The 24,075-nt window shown below is 39.2% G+C and overlaps 1 protein-coding gene across 2 annotated transcripts in view; it reads left to right on the top strand.

Moving 5' to 3' along the window:
* Positions 1–10,912: 10,912 nt before the first annotated feature.
* gcgra (glucagon receptor a) overlaps positions 10,913–24,075 on the top strand; it is a 34,495-nt gene continuing 21,332 nt past the window's right edge. The window contains exon 1 of one of the 2 annotated variants that reach the window (XM_067570199.1): positions 10,913–11,366. The gene's annotated coding sequence lies outside the window, so the exon portion shown is untranslated. The remainder of the gene's footprint in view (positions 11,367–24,075) is intronic. The other variant, XM_067570200.1, reaches the window with a different exon arrangement.

The following is a 24,075-nucleotide window of genomic DNA, read 5'->3' on the forward strand; positions in this document are numbered from 1 at the left end:
AGACAAAATCCACATTGATCCATTGTCTTATTGATGTGTAAATTACCAGAGAGAGAGAGAGGGACAGAGAGAGAGAGAGAGAGGGAGAGGCAAACGGACTCAAAGAACAAATAATGCTTTGCTTTACTGCAGTTTGGTCTATGGGGGCAGTAGCAGTCTGCATTTCATACTAGATACTTGAAGAGGACAGCAGAGTCTCACTAGAAGAATTTGCAGCTTTTGCAGACATATAAACACTACAAATATTTATATTGTATTAAATTCCCTCAGGTCTACTTTCTCCTTTCCATTCAATAAACATCTTTTTTTCAAATTCCGCGATGTACTGCCAACCAGATGAAACATCTCAAAGTGTGCATGTCATTTTGGATTGTACTTTTAGTTCTTAGCAGTGACTGCTACGGGTACTTCAGGACATTCAAGTATATTACGGTAATACTTTCTGGGCTCTGCTATTTTGTACAATCCCTTTATCATTTCTTTAAAAAAAAACCCCAAAACTATTCATCTGCTTACTGTGTTTGTTTCTACTTCTGTTTTTTCAATTGAAAATGTCGATTCAAGATGATCGTCTGGCACAAAAAACAGTGCTAGTGGTGCCAGAGAAAGGAAGAACATACAACGACTAACACAGTTTGAAGTAAAATGTGTTCATGTGGAATCAAGAATATACGACAAAACACCCAAAACTTGCACAATCTAATCTTGGACATTTCTACTTCAATTTGATGTTAAATCAAGAAAAATCTATTTATATAAAAAGGCACTGGAACACAGGAAATATCCTGGGCTGCTTCAATGATTCACATAATTGTAAGAGAGTTGAGTCATGTCTTACATAAACACATTGTAAAATTGTACTGTTAGGAAATCTCTCCCTTTTTCTCTTATTTCCTGTCTCAAATGTATTCATGTCAGCAGAGGCGCGCTGTTGGAGAAGGCAACGAGCCGTATGTGTTACCATTCAAGATCAGGCATTCACACACATTTTGCTGAGGTCTTTTGAGATGCCAAAACCAAAACCAAAATTAGAGTTTGAGTCCTTATTGACACTGTACAGAAACCCTAAGCACACACTGGAAATCCACATATTGAAAACTTTAGCTAAGACATAAAAAAACAACAACATATAATGATAACACCAGCGATGCAATTAAACATGCTTGCAAATGTCTCTCGAAGGCTGTGTGTGTGTGTCAATGAATCATCGGTATTCTAAAAATTGAAAGCACATAATAGGTCAAAAAAAGTGAAAATATCTTGTGTTTACATTGTTAGCATACAATACATTTTCCACAGTTCAGGCATTTCAGATATTCAGCAGAGTTCTGCCTCCAGTCTCTCAGGATGAAAGAAGTGAGACAGGTGACTTCCATCCCTTTATCACTCTGCAATGCTCCCACCCACTCTGACTCCCACACTAACACATACAGTAGATAAACACACAAACACGAGAGCAGGGCAGAGTACACAGTGTAACAGCATTTGTTGTACAAACACCTGGAAACACTATATATTATGGTAAATAATTGTTTTAGGACCTGCACAGCCATGGCATTTTTTTTGTAGAGACATGGATTTTATATGTTTTTGGAATATTGTGGCAGTGAATCCAACCTGAAAAGATAAAAAATATTTCCATTGTACAATATGTGGCTCATTCATGGAGCTATTCTCTTTTTTCCAGTGTTTATTGAAATCATATGTTTAAACGTGAAAAAGAATCCAATGATTGAATAACAGAAAGGTGGAAAACACTATTACACAACTATTCTGTTTTTTAAACCTTTTTTCTGTCTGTTCGCTGTGATGTTTGTGAGACATTAAATTGGCTGTAACAGAAACCTTCGTGCGTCATCTCTCTCAGAGAGACTTGGAATAAGAAACAGGACTGAAACTCTTAAGCAAAAGCACACACCCTGGAGAAACCGCCATCAATCAAAAACCCTGCTGCCTCAGACGCATGAAAGTGCAAAACAGAAGCATAGAGAGCGTGACAGAGACAGAGATAGAAAAGCACAGGAGACAGGTCAACGCCTATTTTTAAATAACTTCTGTTAATGAAGAAGAATTAATCTCTGGGGAGCAATTAGAGCTCTAAAGTTTGGCTGATGTTTTGTGCATGATATTTGATCAAACAGCATGACCGTCAAGGCTGCAGGAAATGCCATTATTATTTATATGCAGAAAATTGTGGCAAAGTGTCGCTTTTGTTTCCATTCCTGTACAAATATAAATGTCAGCATTAACTGCATGCGCTGAGCTCCACTGGATGAAAGGACATTTGTACAGGGTGAGCAGCTACTGAGCTGACTCCTTTTAATGGGATTTTGACATGGACGTATACAGTGGAACTAACTGAATGGCCTGTAGCCAAAATAGGAAGAATGGGCAGCCCACCAGCTTTCCACCCATTATTACAATTATGCCACTCTAAATATGCAGTAATCACCATAATTATGGCCCCTTAGTCAAGGGGCGACTAACCAACAAACAAACAACCCAGAGTTTCATTTTGCAATCATTTCTTAATGGAGTTAATTATGGAATCAAACAACAAGATGTGATTAAGCATTTTTCAGTTTATTAAATGTGTGAGGAGCTACAAGACAATATAAGCTGCTAAATTTGTCTCAGTGTCTCATGATAACAGGTGCTTTGTGGTTTATCAAACCTGAATCCAATTAGCTGATGCGTGTCAGATCAATATGGACACGCACAGTTTTGTTTTAAGAAATAGAACGTGAGATCTATTTAGAGATGATTTACTGCTTTACTGTCAGTAGCGCTCAGTTGCTTTGGAGAATTCAGGGACCACAACAATGTTTTACAACATAAAATTGATGTGGGAGAGTAGAATTGTTCAAATATCTTAATCAAGTGCAGCATTAAGTCAGAGCTGTGTGGTATCAAACTGTTGTCAAACAGGTATTGAAATGGGGATTTTATTTTACTCCATGCATACATCTTCTTTGTCAGTAATAACATTTCTGAAGGACAATCAGTTCATTATTGTATTTGTTTGCGCCTTTATCTGCTCTTTCCACTTTTCACACATAATTAAATTCTCAGTAATCCCATTTACACAGGAGTTAGCTTAAGCAGTGTCTCAGTTAAGCCACACTGTGTTATGGCAAGTGGGGGAATTTCAGGTCAATTGCCAGTTAGAATAATAGAGTTAATGTTCATAATTTGAGTCAACACAGTACTTCTGGAATCATTTCCAAAGCTATTTTGATGTTGGATAATATAGCTGTTGGATAATGTAATTTGGAGCAAAATTAAACAAAAATCATGCTGACAAAGAACATTTACCGCTAACTGAGCATCTGATTGTTTTCAGTTTCCTGTGATGACTGGATACACAATAGCCGTTTGCAACTGTTTGCAGAATTGTTTTATTGTCAGCATTTAAGCGGCACAACATGGTAGGAGTGGTTACCTCTCACAAAAACTACTTTGCTCATCCATTTGAGACTCAGAAATCTTCCAGAATGTTGACATGAGATGTCATGTGTATCTATTTTTATGAACTGCTTTTTGTCTAGACTCTAATATGTTATAAACCACTCCAACTCCCATCAGTCAATTCTTAAATTTATACCAATGTGGGATTGAAGAGTACCAGCATGCACTGAAATCTGAAACCCTTGACATGTTTTCATTGTATTAATGTACTTTTCAGCTGCGTACAAAACAAAAACTGTTGGTAACACTGCTGAATAAATGAGTGGAAATAGGAAACAAGTTTTATTCATTTTAAAATATCATGTACAGTTCTTAAACTTCATTTTTGAATGAATAAATTATTTGTTTTAGTTTCCATCAAACCACTACAACACATTTTGGAAGCAGAAACCTCACATACTCTTGCTGTTGAATGTTTGAGCTTTTTGAACAGAAGAGCTTCAATAAATATCAATATTGTACAAACCAACATGAATACAACAGTATCAGATACATCCCACATTGGCGCATATTAAAGGACTAAATGCACTTTTAAACTGTGTCTGGCTGTTAATGTTTCATATTTCCAAAAGTACATAAGCTTCCTAATGTTTTGCTAAATAATTTGTTAGCAAAGGCACTTCCTTAGCTGCTTACATTGGGATGTCTGAAATGGACTGTGAGATGTATTAGGTAGACTGAATTATTCAATCATGGGAGCTTTATGAATACACAACAAAGCTTACCCCGTATGAATTATGGTTTCTAAATCGATGTTAACTCTAGCTCGACATTGCCAAACCATAGACATTTAAAAAAAAAATTGAATCATTGAATACATTTCAAAATATCTCCAATGCTGCCAGAAAGCATTCTTTAATGAACATGAGAGATGGGGAAATCCCCCTGGGCTGCTCTTTTGTCTGTTTGAAGTATTTACTGGACACTAATAAACCATTTTATCGCTATTCAACTCTCTGACTGAATCTGACTCTGCTTTGGATCCTCTCTCACAGTAATTTTTGGGCAAAATGGCAAACTAGATGTACGTGAGAGTTGGCATGGCTTTGAGTTTACGACGTGAAGGAGTGAAGTGGGGGGAGTAAAAGAGTAATGTCTTTGTTGGTCAGTAGTTGTGTGAATAGAGAGATAACACCGTCTGCCAAATGGCTATTTTTACACTCAGGGACATGGTCCAACTTTGTGACATGAGCTGCTGGGCTCTATTGTATCTCCATAGTCCAAAGGAATAAACAGCTGCCGTTGTTCTCAGAATAATTATACACACTTTTTGAGCTGCCCTGTCAGTGAGGAAGACTTTCTTGTGTAGCCATGGTTGGGTAAGAATAGGTTTAAAGAATAGATTATAGTTGATGCATGGCAGCAAACGCTAACAAAATAGGTTTAAAAAAAGTTTAAATTATAGAAATTAAAAGCTCCTCTCTGAGTGGAAAAAGGTTAGTCCTTGGAGTTATGAAACAATTTCAAAACCTGTTAGATAAACAGAAAAATGCATCATTGTCAACCTTTAAGTAATGCTTTTCTTCATTCTAGTTTTAGCATTTTACATAGAAGCATTTTTGCACAATTACCTCATGCGTACATGCAAAATTGAAAGATACTATTAAATAATTGTGATCCATCCTTAACAAAAGCTCTCTCAGGTGCCATGAACCCAGCCTGCTTTCAGAGAGGGTGCTGTAGTTTCACTTGACCCAGTGGAGGGAGCAGTGAGGTCTGATAGTGGATACTGCCCGCTCTGGTCTCTGTAGTGGCCTCCCCGAGGGGAATCATTCTCTGGCCAGCTGCCTGTCGGCGGATGCAGGGTGACAACAGAGCAGATAGCCTTTCAGCATGACTGTACATCTATCAGCTTGTCTTTGAACACCCTGCCATTACTGCTGATGGAGATCTGGCTGGAGAACACTCACAGGAGTGCACACGAATGCCTGAATGGAGACATGCACAGATCGGCTGTTGTATGTTGCCTCAAGTTGACTGGTTTGGAAATGTATGTATGTTGTTCCATTACGTGTTGCCCCAACACACTATTTTCCTCATGCCATCACTGTGGCTCAGGTACTTCCTCTTTCCAAAGTCAAACAGGTGAACTGCTTGGTTAACTTGATTAATAACATAATTTGGTTAACTGCTTATTTTATCTCATAAAGCCTATTAATAAGTGAGACTGTTATAAAGAGAAGGAGGTGAGTTTATTTTAAAGAAGACGAGAGCTGAACTCGAACCTTATGTAAAAGAGAGAAGTAACAGGAGCGCTGCTGGTGTCCCTTCAACCACCTGTGTTCATGGAAGAACCTGAAGAAGGTGCAAGCTGACACCCGTTGATGTGTTTTTTAATGACTCTAGCCAACTGAAATAAAGGCCTTTTATTTTTCAAACCTACTTTGAATGCTTGGACCTGGGTTTTTTATGCCATTTTTTGGTCATAATTCTTCTGCTCTTCTTCAAACCTTATGTGTTGAAAAATGAAGGACTTGGAGTGAGCTTTTATGTGATTGTGAGCAAAGAGGAATTGCTTTGGATGCTGTATTCTGCAAAGCATCTGTTATCCACAATATTGCACTATACACTGTGAATTCCTTTCCAAACTTTGCAAAGACCCATTTTTAAAATAGTTAATCAAACAACAGCAAATTGTAGACTTTTACTGTATTTTTATGTTACAGTTCCCTTAGATGATCTTTGACAAAGCCCTAATTGCTTCTTCTTCTATTAAAACCCCTTTGGAAGATAATGCGGTGAATAACAAGGAAGTGAAGTGTGAAACTATCCATAGAATGCCATTTATTGTTTCTTTACGTGACCTACATATACTTCATGTACAGTAATTGTTTTGAAATGAACTGGTATGTAAACCCAGAAGTTTCTGGCCAATCACTGAATATTATGAACAAAACCAAGCTAACACATGCATCAAAAGCCTCCAATCTGGTCCAAAACTTGAAAGAATTTCTTCGTGCCACGGAGCACTGATCTCATTGTCTGGCATGGAAAATACGATCCTGCCAAGTACCAGTTGAATGGTCAGACTCAAAGAGCGTGACCAGACGATGAAAACAAGCTTGCGTCCGAGGGCTCGGTGGAGCCAGAGGCCAGGCCGCAGCTGACCCAAACACACACACACACCATACTGCTACTTACCACACTCTCACCTGTCTATTCCCACTGCCAGTGTAGACCTTTGTCACCTCAGCGCCAACTGTTCCCTCTACTGTTCGTTTTCATGGTAGTCAAAAAATGTGCAGCTGAGATGTTTTTTGAGCAGAGTTGGTCTCTGCGGCCGTATGCCTCACGGGTGAAATTTCATATGCACTTTATTCTGATGTAAACAAAGTATCTTGACAAAATGGAAAAGCTATTTTTTTGCTTTTAGATATCTCAGCAGGTGTACAGTGGTGTGTTCGGACTGTATTAGGCTCAAAGCTTTTTTTTTAATGTGCGTCACAACAACACAGAGCTCCTCTGTGTTTATGTGTAGTTACTTTTCGTAACCTTGTCATGCTCCAAAACCAGAAAACATTCCAATTATCTCTGTGATTGAATTAATTGATTATATATCCAGCGTTTACTTTGCTTCTGCAGTGGGGCTAATCTCTGTTCAGATATTTACCTTGTATACAGTTGCTGACAGATGTGTTCGCTCTAATCTGACTAGATAGTGTACATAGAAAATATGGAGACAGCAGCCTGCAGAGACAAAACAGAGAAGGGGTGAGTTTACAGGAGGACACCAGGGAAATCAGAACAACATTTTTGTGTATGTGTATCTTATTTATGCACCATTGGCCATATTTTAATATTTTATAAGGGTATGAGTCATGTTATTAATATTAATAGAGCTGCATGTCTCACTTGTGTGTTGTTGCCCTGGCTCCCTCTGTTGGATGGTCTAAGGACTGCTCACCTCCACAAACCTCCCCCCGTACACATCACCACACACACACACACACACACACACACACACACACACACACACACACACACGTTCACTGTCATTTGGTTAATACTATGTGGCTTTTTCTATTTTCAGCCAGAACACTCTTGCATATGTGAATAGACTTAATGTGTTTTCCATTTTGTGCCCTGGGAGTCTGCTTTAAAGAACAAGGAATATGTCTTACGGTTGGTATTAAATTATCAGTCATTTCTCTCTTTTATAGCTTATAGAGTGCCTCTATAAAAAAAGATACAGATGGTGCTATGATCAAATTGTTGTTGAGCATGAGGCCTTTGCTATTTAGAGACAAATAGAGCCTATAAATAGATGAGTAGGCTAATTCAGATGCTGTTATATATAATATCTCAGGGGACAGGCACAGAAAGATGTACATTACGCTCTTGACTGAACTTTTCAATATTATTAAGGGCCGGCTGTGGCTCATGAGATAGAGCGGGTCGTCCACCAATCAGAAGGTTGGTGGTTCAATCCCCAGCTCCTCCAGACCACATGTCGAGTGTCCTTAGGCAAGATACTGAACCCTAAATTGCACCATTGGTGTGTGTATGTGTGTGTGTGTGAATGAGTGAGTGTAGAAACTAGGGGTGAGCCCGAATACAAATACATTATTCGGCAAAGCACAAATAGTAGGTTTTATACAAATATTTGTTTCATACAAATATTTTAAAAATTATTTATTTTTGGGAAGAAAAAAAACAACATGTCAAATACCAGTTTGCAGGTCGGTTACATCGTTATCTCAGTTTCTCTCCTCTGCTCCACTGTTACATCTATCAGGGGTAAGTCCCAAATGGACTCTCCATAACCTGTTGTTCCTCTTCTCCTTTCCACAAAGTTAGGTTGTAAAAAATAGGCAATAAATGAAAAATGCAAAGCAAGAATCACCTTTGAAGTTCTTCTACATGTTACATGGTGTGCTGTCTCTGTTTTTGCATAAATAGGTAGAGGTCTGTCTGCAATGAGTCGATGAGTAAAGTTCTAACTCAGTAGTCAGCGCAGTCATCTTTGATCCAGGAGACTTCAGTTTGAGACCTGGTGTGGGGACCTCCTTCGTAAGGTAGTTTATTCATGAACACTTATTGTAACACTTTAATTTTCTAAAATTAAAAGCGTAATGAGTACAAAAACAGGATTTTTAAGCCTCTCTCCAATTTTATTTGAATACAAATACAAATACAAATAATTTTGCTGCCTCAACAAATACAAATACTGGGCTCTCTGCACATCCCTGGTAGATACATTATGATGTACTTTGGATAGAAAGTGATGACGGGCAAGTTGGCATCTTGCATGGCAGCCCTTGCCATCAGTGTATGAATATATGTGTGAATGGGTGAATGTATAGTGCTTTGAGTGGTCTATAGGACTAGAGAAGCGATATATGGGTGCAGTCCATTTACCATTTAACATTATTTCCAGCTGATTTAAAAGCAATTCAATATCGAGGCAATGACGCCTGTCTGGCGGAAGCTCTCATTTTGTGTGACACTGCAGCCTCAGAAAGCTCAAGGCTCTTTTATTATCACAGCTCCGTCATGTCCTATTCTTGCATGTCTCGTGTTTCATGTCAAGAGGACAAAAGTCACAAAATCTCTTGCCCTCTTCAAAGTCAGGCATCTTCAGCAGCAGCTGTCACAGCGCGCGACTGATAAAAATACATGTGTAGGTGGAGAAATTTGATCTGCTGATTCTGTCCACTTCTACTGGGAATTTATGACTTTTCTTATCAGTAATAAAGAAATTAGATTATTTAACAAAATAAAGAAAAGGTGAAAGGGTTAATGGGTCAAGAGCAATAACTCAGATGCAATAAGATGACAGAATAATAACAAAGTGTGACTGATCTAAATGCACCATAGTTTTTCTAAGCATTAACAATGGTGTAAACTAATAGAACGTATATTGTAGATAGCAGAATACTGTGTGTAATATCATTATATTTGAGGCAGAGTTCTGTCTAGCAGATCATTGCTGACATGCAGAGTTTATTGCCACATTCAGAAGGTCCTTGAACCCTGTTTATGGGCAAAGTTCATGTTAAAAAGTCTGTGTGTGTGTGTGTGTGTGTGTGTGTCTGTGTGTGTTTTGCAAGAAGAAACACAGTGTTTTGTTCAGGCATTTAGTGCAACAGCACGCAGCAGTCTACCTTCTTTTCAGTTAAGTGACATTATAGAAGGGATGTTATTTACCGTGTATGTAGCCAAATTTATAGCAAGACAAGGTGATTGACTGATTGCTTAAGAGTCCAAGAAAGTCAAGAGCTTGTGAGTGTTAATATAAGGATCCGCAGTGGGAAAACTACAATCACCCAATTAATTATGAAAACAATGACAGTATTTTCAATAGCTTGCTCAGACGAATCCATTGTGAACACATCCATCTGACTTCACCCGACAACGCAGTCCGCATTTCTCACGAGATAGATCCTCTGAGTAAAACATAAATTGAGCTGCAGTCAGTTTGAATATGCATAGATTACTTCAGCTTGACATTTTAGCAGTGATCACATGGAATTCATGCTTCATTTGCAGTAAAGAACTATTCCTGCCCAAAATCCCCTTAATAAAATCATGAGCGCTGCTCAGTCTAGAGAATGAAATGGCCTTGCCAAGGGTAAAGATGCCCAACAGTTTTGCAAAACGACAACCGCGCATCAGAGATACAAGGCATCCAAAGGGAGCAGGACAAAGTTCACTCAGCCACTAAACTATTTAGGAAATTGGAATAAAGTTTAGTGATCCCTGTCTCTCAGAAACACACACACACACACGCAATAGGTCCCAGAATATAATAGCAATACAGTAATACAAAGGAAGTGTGGTATAACGAAGTCACGAAATTCAAACACTATGAGTCCCTAAAGGAATATTATACAAATATGGCAGTAAGAACATCGCTCTATTTCAGTTTAGCCGTGCCAGTTGCATGACTTGAATAATAATTTCAGTCGTCGGTCAGTTAGTCCACCACTTTGGTCCAAACTGAAATATCTCAACAACTATTGGAGGGATTATAATGAAATTTTGTTCAGACATTTATGTTTCCCAGAGGATGAATCCAACTGACGTACATGTTTCCCAGATGACTTAAGTATCCCTTGACTTTGACTCTCGCACCACCAGCAGGATGACATTTTTTGATTGTTATTGAAATTTCTTGATAACTAATAGATGGATTGCTGTGAAAATCCTACATTCATTTTCCTAGATGATAAATATTGTAAAAAAAAAAAAGATAAAAAAAAGAAAAAAACAACCTAAAAAAAACAACAAAAAACCCAAACCTTGATCCCCTGACTTTTTATCTGGCTTTATTATCAGTTAAGTTTTTGAATTTGTCCAATATTTACATTGCATACACCTGCAAAATCTGCTTGCAGGTGTATGCTACCTTGTGTATAGGGCTAATTTGCAAATGAGCATGCTAGCACGTTGAACTATGATGATGAAAATGGTAAGCACAACAACAAAAACATAAACAAACAAAGGAGACAGTCAATACATAATAACACCAGAGATAATAACACACACACACACAAACACACACACACACACACACACACACACACCTGGTCCTCAATTTAGATACCCCTCTACCACCCCCCCCGTTACGTCACACGGGTACAAGGAGCGCATGCAGCGGTGCGTCTCGCCCTCACAAAGCCAACAGCAACTACACACGCAGAGCTGAACGCGTACTTTTGCTTTTTTTGATTTAATTTCACATTTTTTAAAATTTAAAACTAGCAACATCAACTTCTCTGCAGTCGCTAACAGAACAGATGATTTCCTGCCGCAGCTGAGGGCAGGCGGTAATTTATTTTCAAAGTTGGATTACAGCGGAGCCGCCTGAGCTGAGAGGAAATATTGTGTCTGCCAGATGTTGCTCAGAAGATGAGCAGCAGTGAAGGACAAATCAGCGGAGCCCCGTGCTGTCAACGGTAACTTGTTTTGTGTTTATTTGATCTAATTTAATGGTTTTTCCACATTTGCTTCATTTGAGCCGAGTGGCATCACTTACATGGGGAAAAACCCACAATTACAGGCTGCTGTGAGTCTTATAAGATCTCAGCACAAATATCAATAAAACTGTGACTTTAGAGGGAGATTATGATTTACTTCGAAATGCGATTTATGTGAGGATCAGAGGCATGTTGTTAGTCAATAAGGGCTTGTGATTTTTCCTGAGGAACATGTTGGGACACAGTTACATTTTTGAATTCCAGCAACTGTAGTTAGTGTCACTTATCGCTCTGTTCAAATGCCGTGTTATCTAAACCATCCCCTATCTGCACTTGGTCTGACCAGTCTGTCAAACCCACAAGTGTGTCAAGTGGACGTCAAGGTAAACGTGACCCGCGCTGTGCACGAATAGAATGACACAGTTTCCCCCAAGTAATATGTTTTATATTACAAATTAACTGTGAAATGCAAATCCAGAGTTTTGACTGCTTAATTCCCTAAATGATTCAAATTAGACATTTAGTTATTGCTGCATACTTGTGAGAGAAACAAAAGTCCAAGCACTTTTCTGCTTTGTGCAATACTTTATTTTATAGTCAGTAGTTGCTTCATTCAGAGCAAGAATTAATCAAGCTGTTTAGGGGTGAACATCATAAGCAAATAAGTACAATTTTTATTTGTGGTGATAGAAGTTAAAAGTAATTCTGATGTTGTAAAATGTGGTGTAACTGCATTATTAAAGCGTTAAAGTGTTTCTCTTATCGTCCACCCTGTTCACTGTATAAAACATGCATTTCTTACACAAATTAATGGGACATATTCCAAGCCTGGGACAAGTATTTGTACAATAAATATTTAACATGACGATTTTAACTTTATCTAAACAAAGGACTGCAAATTAGCAGCAGCAGATAAATCATGAGCAACATCAGCTGTTTATTAGAGAGTTTCCAGTTGTGTCTGCAAAACCCGTTTTCACACTGATCGCATAAGAATTTAATTGTTTGGGGAGTTAATTGTCCAGGAGTGATTTTGATCCTAATTAGACCCACTTGAGCAGCATCACGCAAGTGATAGAACAACATGTGGGCCCCTGGTCCCTTGTGCATCTTGTATTCCACTGCACAGAGCGTGGCTAATAAATGCCCCTATTGTTAGGCAAACACCACTCACACATAACTAAACAAACATATTCATTACTAAGACAACACATCTGTTGCAGCGATAAGAGATGCATGCTCCTCAGTGAAGCAGTGGCATCAGCCCTGCGTATACAGGTGCACTCAATGAATGAGTGATGCCTCGGTGTGTGTTGTCTTTAGTGGTAATTTGCAAACATTAGTGGGCAGTACAGGTGCTTCAATGCATGCAAAATACACATTAGTGTAGACTCTTGTTGCATAAAGTAATCTTCTGCTCTCTAAGTGGTGCTACAATCAGCAGGGTGAACTTCTCGTGGTTTCAAGTTCCATTATGTATGTGGATGAAATTGCTGAATGATAATACAGGGTTTGGGGTAGCTCTTGTTTATAGGTTGCATATATCTTTGACCCTCATATGCATGCATCACATTGTGCATTTGAAAGGCTCGCCAGACTGTGATCTGGCCTCAAGGGGCGAAAACTGAAAGCGGTGAGTGCTTTCTGATCTTTTCACACCCCAGAGAACTGTATGTCAGTACTGTACACCACATGAGACTGCGCAGCTCCAGCATCCTGAGGTCTGCACAAGAGACGGGCTTTTTCAGTGTTTCATGGCTTCATCGGTCTCGTAGAAGGATTTGTATCAGAGTGTGTGAAATGAAGCACTGATATTTAAACTCCTTCCTCTCTGTGTCCGCAATGTCATTTTGTCGCTTGAGCAAGACAGCAGCATTATTACACACATATCATCTCCGCTGCAATTTGTTATCATAGTTTGAGTGTACTTATCTGGAAACTGAAGCTCAGCTGTTTTTTTTTTCTATTTTACCTTTTATGTTCTATCACATTGCAAACCAATGCTGAGAGCCCATGCTGTGTTTTGGAATTGTGGTTTATCTGGATGAGGCTTTGTGGTCGCAGCAAGATATACGCGTAGTTATCTCAGTCACAGACATGATGACAGGTGGGTACAGCTGGCAACTTAGATAACTGTATATCATACCCTACGGTAAAGCAAGAAAGAGTCTATACGAACACACATATTTCAGGAATTTGTCTAGAAGTGAGTGTAAGATCATAAAGAACAGCACTGAAATGGAAAGAAGAAACTGTCTCTGATAGAAGAAACGTCGATTTATATTGGAGCGGAGTGCAGCAGCTAGATTTTCAACTCTTTTAAGAAAACATTCACAAATCAAAAATGGAAGAAAAATGAAAATGTAATAATAGGAAACGTCTTTAGCTACAGTTCAGATCCAGGTCTAACAGACATACAGTATATCACAGTGCTGTCTGCAAAACACTTCAGGCTTTCCTTGTTCACAAACATTTGCTCATCCTGTATGACTTTGATCTGTAACTTGCTGAGTTGGATCCTCAGGCTGCCAAGACAAGAGTTATTCTGCCTGTTAACTTTCAGCTCTCTGTCTGTGGTATCTGTGGCTGCTGCAGAAATATGGTGAAGACATTCAGCTAGGAGTAAATCAAAGATGGGGAGGACACATGATGGAGATAAATTGATTCTCTGGACTCAAGTGTACTGTACATCTTCAAAACAAATTGCCACCATTAGATGCGTTGTACATGACGCCAACTGCTTTGTCCTTTTTGATTGATGTTTTCAGTATAGACTGTCAAGTATTCAATGCTGGAAAGAGGGAAGCTGAAAAAATGCTGAAAGAAACTTTTATTTAGCACTTGAAATGCACTTGGTAGGTCCAGAGCATGGAACATAGCTGACATGCTGTAGGAATGAGGTTAAAACGAGGTGAGCGAAAAAAGATGTAACGCCTCAGAGGGGAAGAGAGAGGATAATCATACATATCTCTTGTCTTTTGTGGTTTCCTGAGTAAGTGTCACCTCACAAACGAGAGAGAGCAAGAGCGAGTGAGAAAGAAAGACGGATATATGAAAAGAGAGATTACACAGTGGCTTTGCTTATATTTATGTGGTTCTAGATGTTTCCACAAAGTTCTTTGGCAGCGGTGCAGATAAAGATACAGAGAAGAAGAGAGACCATCAGAGAAATAGAAGGCAGACTAAAATGGAGACAAAGAGACTGAGCGGGCAAACAAAAGAGAAGGATCTACAGATAGAGATGGTCAGGAGATCCTCCACCGGATGACGGGCCCGGAGGGGTGCAGAGGACAGATGTGAGAAGGTGTGTAGATGTCAGCACCCATCAGGTGACCATGGACGCCCTATGTGGCTCTACAGGCTCCAGTTCAAACGGACCCCCATGATGGACCCAGGGGGGACTAAGAATAGCACACACTACAAAGAGCTGTCACTCTGGATTGTAACAGAGCGACGATAAGGGTCCGTCTGGATACTGCCGCTGGGCTCCACTTAGCCCTGTGTGCCATCTAGCTCCTAACACCTTGTCCACAAACACACACGTACATGTACACACTCAGACGTTCATGCACTCACACGGATGCAAAAGCATAAAAATTGGTCAGGAGATCAAAATCCTAATTTTATAAGACATGCAAAAAATGTCAGAAATGATACAAACAGCACATTTTTGAGCCAAACACCAACAAGTAAACAAACATTGTACTGTCTCTCTATCCTTAGGCCAATTTGTGCAGTTTCTAAAAAAAATAAAAAAAAATTAAAAAAAAGCAATAAGGAGCAGTGAGCGGTATTGTTCCCTTAAGAAAATCAGATCGGCAGCAACCAAGGTTCTGTGACTGTTGTATATGCAATTAAGAAAATCTAGTACTTCTCTTAGGGCGGTTTGAGTAAGATTGAAAGAAAGAAGAGCAATGATACACATCATTCTCACCAGTTTTGTAAATAGCCAACTGGTAGTATCAAAGATATTCTATATTATAAAAATGAAACTGGTGCCAATCTGCAGTTCATATTCAGTTTCTGTTGTGGGGAGACAAAAAAATAGATATTTTCACCTGTTTTTTATGTAGCTTGGCTTCTTGAATCATGTAATATTGCCCACGAAGAGGCTTACCACACCATTAGTATATTACACTATTAAAATATCAGCACAAAATAAAATTATATAATATAAAACAAGCACACCCACTATAGGAATAAGTTTAAAACTGCCTAAATGTATCCTTGTTTCACTAAAATAAACGACTTGCTGAAAAAAAATGTTTTGCATTGCAACTATACAGACTACGCACCTGGATACACACTGTGCGCTCTTTCCTTTTCTTTCCGTTTCTCTCTCTCTCCCTCTGTCTCTCTCTCACACACACACACACTCACACACACACGCACACTGTATATGTACACATACACAGTGTTTATATACACAATTTAACGGGAAGGATCAGAACCAACCTAACCCTTCCTGTTCGCGGCAGGAAACATCTACTGCTTATTGAATAGACATCGACTCCCATGTTGCTCCGAGTCACAATTTGATGGGTAATTTTGCTGTCCAACTTTCAGGCACGTGCTGAGTTAAATGGATAAGTTAAGAGTTTATTACATCTTCCCAAGTACACCGAACTGTGTGCCAGAAGCAGAGCAACTGTCTCTTCCTTTAATGAAACCTCTTCCAAACAAGAAAATTGAATTACTTGTTAGTTTTTTATAGAGCAATAAGCTGATACACTTGCAATTGGTGACACTCTTCCATATTTTGAGGGGTTTTTTTTGTTGAGATACGTTATGAATATGGCTAAAAGTATCAGTGCTTCTCCATTTTGTTTGTTTTCGTTGTTTCAGCTATGGCTGCCTGTTTTTGTCGTTTAGTTTTCATCATATAGGTGACAGCTCAGAGCAATTGTGTTCTTGTTTCTTTGCGGATGTGTGCACACCTAATGTGTTCGCTGGAAACCATTAACTTCTCTGCCCATCTGAGCCGCGTCCTGATGTGGCTCTCTGGTCTCTGGGTAGTGTCTGTTGCCTTCCCTCCACGTTCTCCGCTCAGTACCATGACCAGAATCAGATATGAAGTGCCGCACATTCCATCACTTTCTGCGGTCTGGGTGGCTGCCAATATCTTACCTTCCTGCCCCTGTGAACAAATCCAGACAATGTTTTGATGTTGCCTGCACTGCAGTGGGGAAATAGCGACATTAATCAATTTGACATGCCAAAAGAATCGTACGTCCCCTCAAGTTGGACAGACTGAATTGTTTCTGCAGCGCGGGTCAAGAGTGATCTGCACTTGAGCTTCAGCTGCTGTCAACACAAAGATGGTAGAAAAGTGTTTTTGTTTGGTTTATTTAATAAGTGTGTGTCCTTCCATGGTCAGAAAACATTCCGCCATTCCTTTTTCCACTTTCATACACACTGGACATAAGAAATCTATTATAAAATAGTAAATAAAGCAAAACCAGAGAAGCAGCGCTCTGGAGAGACCCAACGTGTTATTTCATTCTTGGTTCTGTAAGAGCTTTGCTATTTCAGCCTCACAGCACGGAGATTCACCACATTCCCTTTGGGTATCAGCCAGACACTGAAATACTTAAATCATATCCTTCCTGTCTTCACTCAATCAGCTCAAGATAGTCCCACAAGAAATAGTTGGAGGATTACAAGGTTCACGTAAAGACGACTGTCTGATAGTTAGAGCTGGCTCTGTGGAGGGAAGTAGAGAGAATTCATTCATTATTTGAAATCAATACCTGCTCGCTGTTGTTGTTGGTGTCATTAATAATGACTTTTTTTTCCAACCCATTGATCTTTCAAAAGGAAATCCTGTTTAAAATAGCTGTTACAGAGAATGCACTTCTGCAGAAAACGCCCCTTTTCACTTTATAGTATTATTATTACATGAAAACAATAATATCTCAGATACTGTAACATGTAAGAGGTATCAGGATGCTCCTAAGTCTCTGGCATAAAATATTAGTTAAATTGAATCAAAACAGTGACTTTCTTATGCATGATTTCAACCAGCCAGCGGGGATTTTTATTCTTGATAGATTTCGTCTAAATCAAATCCAGACTTTTTCTGTTGTCTATTCTTGACAGATATCGCCTAAACAAAATCCAGATTTTGATTTTGACGTCACATATATTAAGCTGTCAACACCCTTTATTATATAAAATGAACAAGGTATGGGAATGAGAGTGGAGAGCCAACCGTCTTTGATATTTGAGCTCAACAGATGTGGCATAATAATAATTTAGTGCTCCCTCCCATATGTTAATACTTAACCTAACTTCTAAGGACCACTGGTAAATAGTGCTTTACAGACAATCAATCTGCCCATTAAATTAAGTCTGAGCTCATGTGTTGTAGATGTTCTCAGAAGGTCGTGACTGGAATTATCTTTAAGGGCTCAGATAAGTCATGTCGGCCTGAGAGAAATCAGTGGGTTGTGATGATGGAAACACATCACTTGTGCTGCTTTGCTCCAAGATGAATCACACAATCAGGCTCAATGTGGTTTATATGATTACTCACTAATGACCAACCTACACGCTCCAGTGTCGATTGAACAGAGGCCATGTGCACGTGACTCTTCGGGGGTCACTGCTGGACAAGTTGTGGATCAGATTTTTTTTAGAGTTTGAAAGGTGGCAGCTGTGGACATGTCTGGCTCACATCTCACTCAGTGGGGGAGTTAACCTGCCCGTCCTGTGGGAAGTAAATTCTTCTTCAGTGCACTCATTTTCATGTAGGGTGGAGACAGGAGCAAAAAAAAACGCTTTATCACATAAGAATCAATACCAGTAGAGGTGCAGCAAAGGATTGAAGAGATAAAAGAACACAAGGTTTTGCTTTTCTCTGAACTGCTTTGTAAACCCCTAGAGGAGTTAACGGTATTGAGCCATTTTCTGTTTGTGCAGATCCACGTTGGTGAGGCACTAAAAATACCCCCTCCTCCCTTGCAACGTGTGTGGGTCGAGGGTCAAGTGTTGCTCCTTTTGCTCCCCAACACAGCCTATTATCACAGTACAGAGCACAAACAACAGTCACTTTATCTCTGCAACTGCTCAACTGGAAACTGTCGCAACCATGCCTTTGCCGTGGCCTTTGGGCTGCACACAACAACTTTTCTTTAGCCACAAACAAACGGTCAGTAAGTATACGGTCATTACAGTATGAAAGGTTTTGTTTTTCTCTCCTTTTTTCAAGTTGAATGATTAAACAAATATGTGGACAGAAAGTTGTGAATGTCTGACTAAAACATCCTCTTTAGACCATTTTATGTTTCTAATCATTCATCATGGATATAAAATCATAATAATCTTTATTTTAAAAGCACTTTTCTTTAAGTTACAAAGACTTCAGAGGAATAAAAAAACATGCAAACAAAGGCAGAAGCAAAGACAAGCAATAATAGTGAACACACATTAAAAACAGCAAACTGATACAGATTTTATGTCCCCAGGGAGTCATATGTTGTTATATTTCCGTCTGAAAAAAATGGAAAGAAGAAATCACTAGTTTACTGTAAATGAGGTCCTCATGTGACAAGAAATTGCTTTTGGTAATAGAAAGTGAAGTGAAAAACAGGGAAAAAAACAAACAAAGTCAGAAAGAAAGCAATATTAAGCTGCACAGTGTTTGTGGTGCTAATGGTATTTTTACAGTTTCTAAAATAAAAATAATGAGCTGCTAACTAAAATAATGAGCTGCAATGGTTTTATATCTGTCCAAATCTTTTACATAAAAATGTAGGAAGGAATGTTTAAGACATTTTCTGTGTCACATATCAAGATTAATGACATATTTTGGGGGCTCTGACTGCAAAGGCTCAACCGCATCTGGGATCTCAAAGACCAACAGGCTGTATAACTGTAAAAGGTAAAATTAGTCAGTGGATACACGTCCTATGTTTCTTATTCAGTCTTCATCATCTCAGAAATCTGTAAAGCCAAACAACCTATCCACAAAGCCTTCAAAAATGAATCTTGACTTCAAAGTATTTGTTATAGGGTTAGGGTCACCCTTATTCCTTTTAAAACAATGAAACCACAGAGGGAATCTTGGCGTACAGCTTTGTGGGAGAGATGTGTCCACACACTAAAGTAGTCATTGGTTTCAGGATTAACATACAGTATGTGAATTTTGATACAAGATATAATTCCCCTAACTGTAGAGTCAGTGCAGTTCATGCGTGATGAGCTACTGCAGCATACAGTATCCACAGGAGTGGAGACTATTCCCACAACTGGGAGAAATAGTACAAAGTGTCTTTTTTGAGGCTCATATTCACAATACCGTGTAATAACTTGGGATATCTGCTCTACAGGCATGAGAATATAGGACATACAAGAACATCTGGAAGATGAGGAAGAAAAAAAGCTTTGTTTTGCTGATACAGAAAAGCAAAGAGTGTTAAATATAGAATAACATTCACATGATACTGTTAATAAAATTCTTTCTGTCCTGATTTTATATAAAAATCTTCAACCATCTCAAAGCAGTTTTGAATATCAGCTTTTAATTTTCTTATTTTCAACTTTTCCTGTCTGCCGTTAGTAGAATCGGATGTGCACATTTAAAAAAAAAAGTGTTGAGTGAACAACACAGCACTTATCTACCTCCACAGAACCAAATGTAATAAAAAGCAACTGCAGCAGTCAACACTGTTGCAGTGTGTGCTTGTTGTTAGTGCTGTAACATGTATACGGCTTGGAATGAGTGCCGCACACAAATGAACGGATTTGAATCGCAGACCGTGTCAGACTAATATCTTCCAGAGGAGTGTCTTTGTCTGTTTCACCTTTCAAATGAATGAAGCCTCTCCGTTCAGTTTACAGTGGTGTGGATTGTTAGAGTTGAAAAACAACATGTCCTCCTGCGTCACCGAAAAGACTGCTGATGTCAGTGTGTTTTTGACCTGGGATGGCTGGACATGGGCCTCCATACTGTGTACACAGCGGGAGACATTGACCTCCATCCACATGTAACACACACACGCAGACTCACACTCCCTGCTGAGGGCTGTCACAAGAACACTGGAAACATCCATAAGGTTTACTGTTGGTTTTAGTGACTTAATCAACCCTCTGTGCAAAAGCCTCTGTTGACAATGCTTGCCAAGAGCAATTTTTATAGAGCAAAATAATTTATGCATGTATCACTGAGATATGTCGCACTGCCAGCTGTCAGTGCTGTTTTGCGCACATGTGATAAAACTCTCTCATTAAATGCATTCTCTTGAGTGTGCGAATGTTTTCTGCACTTAGCGGGATGATACATGGGATCACACTCTGCCCCTCATGTTTCAGTTTCTGTAAAAACAATAGTTGAGGAAAGATTTTTACATTTAAAATGTAGGTTTTTTTGGCCAACATGCATTAAAAATAGATGTACAATGCACTGGAAATAGACTCTATTGTCACTGTACTGTATGTTGCATAATGTGAATGTTTCTTTTTGTGTGGGAACAGTTTGAGGAGCAAATATCTGACAACATCACAAATAATCAGTAGGAAAATATAAGGTGTGGCGCATCAAACAGCATCAGTTTTCAGTCATCAAACCCTCATATTATTCTGATAATAACTAACTAAGCAGTTAGTCTGTGAAATGCATTAATTTCCTCTCAAATTGAATTTGTACTGAGATATATGAGACAGATAATTTTTACCATCTGCTGGCATTTTATCACCATGTGCTGTGTAAAGGCTTGCAGAACTGAGCAATGTCACGGCTTTTATATGTCTCTCATGACCCTCTGAACCTGTCCGCAGCTGAGTGAGTCGCTGGCTTCTTTCTGCGTAGTGATTCATGCTCATCACCTCTGCTCTAAAGCTCTCTCCTGTCAAACCTCATCTCCTCCTCTCTTTTAAAGAACTGCCATTAACTATGCTCTCCTCCCTTCCCTGAGCCATAAACTAAACACATCAAATATTCATTATGCACTAGCACACTAGTGCTACGGAGTATTATATTCATGCTCTCACCACTGGCCTGTGTTGAACTGCTCAAGGTCTATCAAGAGCTCAAGACGACCTCACGCAACATCCATCCAGCCGCTCTTTGCAGAAGGTTTGACTGCAGGCTTTTGGCTATCAGCATAACAGATCTTAAACATACGAGTAAACGGAAGACAGACACATTTAAATTCTATCCCTCTTATGTATAATCCCACCTCTCTTTGTATGCCCTTTTCTGGTCTGTTAGGTTATTATAGCTACAGGCTGTGACATTTCTCCAGAGAAGCTGTACTCTCTTAAGTACATAAATCCATCTACAGTAGAGGTACTGTGTTGTCATATGTGCTTAAAGTCTTTCTGTGTGTGATTCTTTTTGGGTTTGTCATTGCCATTTTGACAGTTTTAGCTTTCCGCAGTTAAATTGTTTTGGCAAAGTGAGGTTATTTCTGGTCAGTCCTCAGTTCTTCAAGACGACATTTGAGGTTTACGACATGAGTAAAGTGAGAATTAGACGGTACAGTACTTATGGTAACACTAGACTTGAAGCACTGATGGCTAAAGGAATAGTTTGACATTTTGTTTAATTATTCACTTTCATGTCTGTAAACAGTAAATGTGTAGCTGGAGCCAGCAGCTGTTTATCTTAACTTAACTGGAAACTCAGTCTAAAGGTAACAAAATCCGCATACAGCTCCTCTAAAGCTCACTAATTAAAACGATATATCATGTTTGTAAAATCTGTGCAAAAGCTTAAGTGCAAAATTCGCTGTTTTACAGGGGAATATGTGCCAGTAACTTCCTGGAGTCTTTGCTGGTTGCCTGGAAACTGTTTTCAGTCAAGAAATAGTTTTTACACTTCAACAGCAGGTTGCCTTCTTCATGCAAAGTCATTCTCACTCTCTGCAAGACAACGAATAAGCTCATGCTCCAAAATGTCAAACTATTCCTTTAAGTGAAGGGCTAGCAGATTGGGAGTGAATTTAGTCAGTGAAGGGTCCTCATAAGGACAGGAGTGCAAGAGTGTGTGTGTGAGTGAGCGAGTGTGTGTATATTTGTGTGCTCATCTGTTTTACTGCCTAATTAGCCTCTGTTTGCTGATTACATTACCTGCATTACATAGCCACCGAAACGTTTCTAACAGGTGTGTTTTTGCAGGCTGACATAACTGCAGCTGTGACGCAACTGTTTTACAGTATTATGACTCTCTTATACTACGTCCAAAGCCCATCATTTCAATTTTACCTGTTTTTTAAATTCCAAAAATACCAGGGACCTCAACCCTAACCCTAACCTTTCTTTGAAGAATCTCCCTAGTTTACTTTCCATGTTAGTATTTTTTGGTTTGAACAGGTGAAAGTATGCTAAAAGAAGATAAAGATAAACAAAGTAATTGAACTAATTTAGTGAAATACTTATGTTTTGTTTATTAAGAATGTAAAGAAAGTCCACACTACATACAGTATATTAAATTGACATGACTTTATTATAGCAGCACAGATGAGACTGTAGATTGGTTTATTCTTAACATTCTTGACCTACATTACATCTACAGCTACTGAGCTGCTTTCCTTCCCTCGCTCACTCTATTGCTCACTGCTGCGTGACATGTTAATATCTTGTTTGCCTTGCACCACACTTTCTCATGAATGACTGAAGATTTTGATGCTGCACAGTGCATGTCAGTCCTCCTTGGTGATGAGAGGCAGGATATGTTATTTTACAGTCTATAAACTGTATCTCCAGTGTACAGACATGGGAAGTGATAACGCTGTAGGTCTTGTCTGCCTAATGAGATGATTGAAAACAAAACCAGGCCAGAAGCACTCAACAACGTACAGTCCACGTTCGTGGATCAGATCTCTGTTTTGCTTTTTACTGTATTTCAGGCTGAGTGTGCTGATTTATGTTTGCAGATAACGTCTGTTGTGGTGACCCGGACTGTTTGTGTGGTTAATTCATTCTTCCAAGTGGGGAAAGCTGCAACAAGTGAACCCATAGCTCTTCATGGGAGAATAAATAACACTTGAGGCCCATTTAGATATCTGTGCAGCTCAGAAAAGAACAGAAGCGTTAGCGTATAGCTGCCTTACATGCTTCACACTGGCTCTTTGCAGCACAGATGGCTCTTCAAGATACAAATACACTGAGGCACTTCTTTCTTGTAGCTAACAAGCAGCTGGAGTCAATAACAAATCAACAACTGGGTAAGCAGTGGGTCACCTTTGGGTATGCATGAAAAAACAACACATAGACTGCACAAATGAGACACCTCCGGCAAACTGAAATTATTTTGGGAGCATTACAGACATGTACTTGAGGCGAAGTTAACATAATGATGGCTTTGAGCGTGTTTGTGTGTCCGTATGTGGGTGTGTTAAGAGAGGTGAGCCAGAGAGAGTGGCAGAGCATTATGTGTGTATAACTGAGAAGATGGAGCGGCAGATAAAGTCGTTTTGCTCTCTCTGTCAAGTGGTAGTAAGGAATTGAGTTTATTTAGATTAAAGATAATACAGATGCTGAGAGGGGGAAATGGAGTGAGATAACACAGATGCGGATGAGCAATACAGAAAAGGAAGGTTGGGAGCTGTGGGAGCCAAGTGAAATCGAGACAAATCACCTTGATTTACTTTATGGAAGTCCCCGTATTACATTACACCAACAAATTCTGCATTAAGAATCGCAGCATTAGACCTCCTTGATCTCTGCTTGTGTCCGTGTTATAGTT

Source organism: Thunnus thynnus, chromosome 17, assembly GCF_963924715.1.
Source record: "Thunnus thynnus chromosome 17, fThuThy2.1, whole genome shotgun sequence".
Taxonomy (NCBI): Eukaryota; Metazoa; Chordata; class Actinopteri; order Scombriformes; family Scombridae; genus Thunnus; species Thunnus thynnus.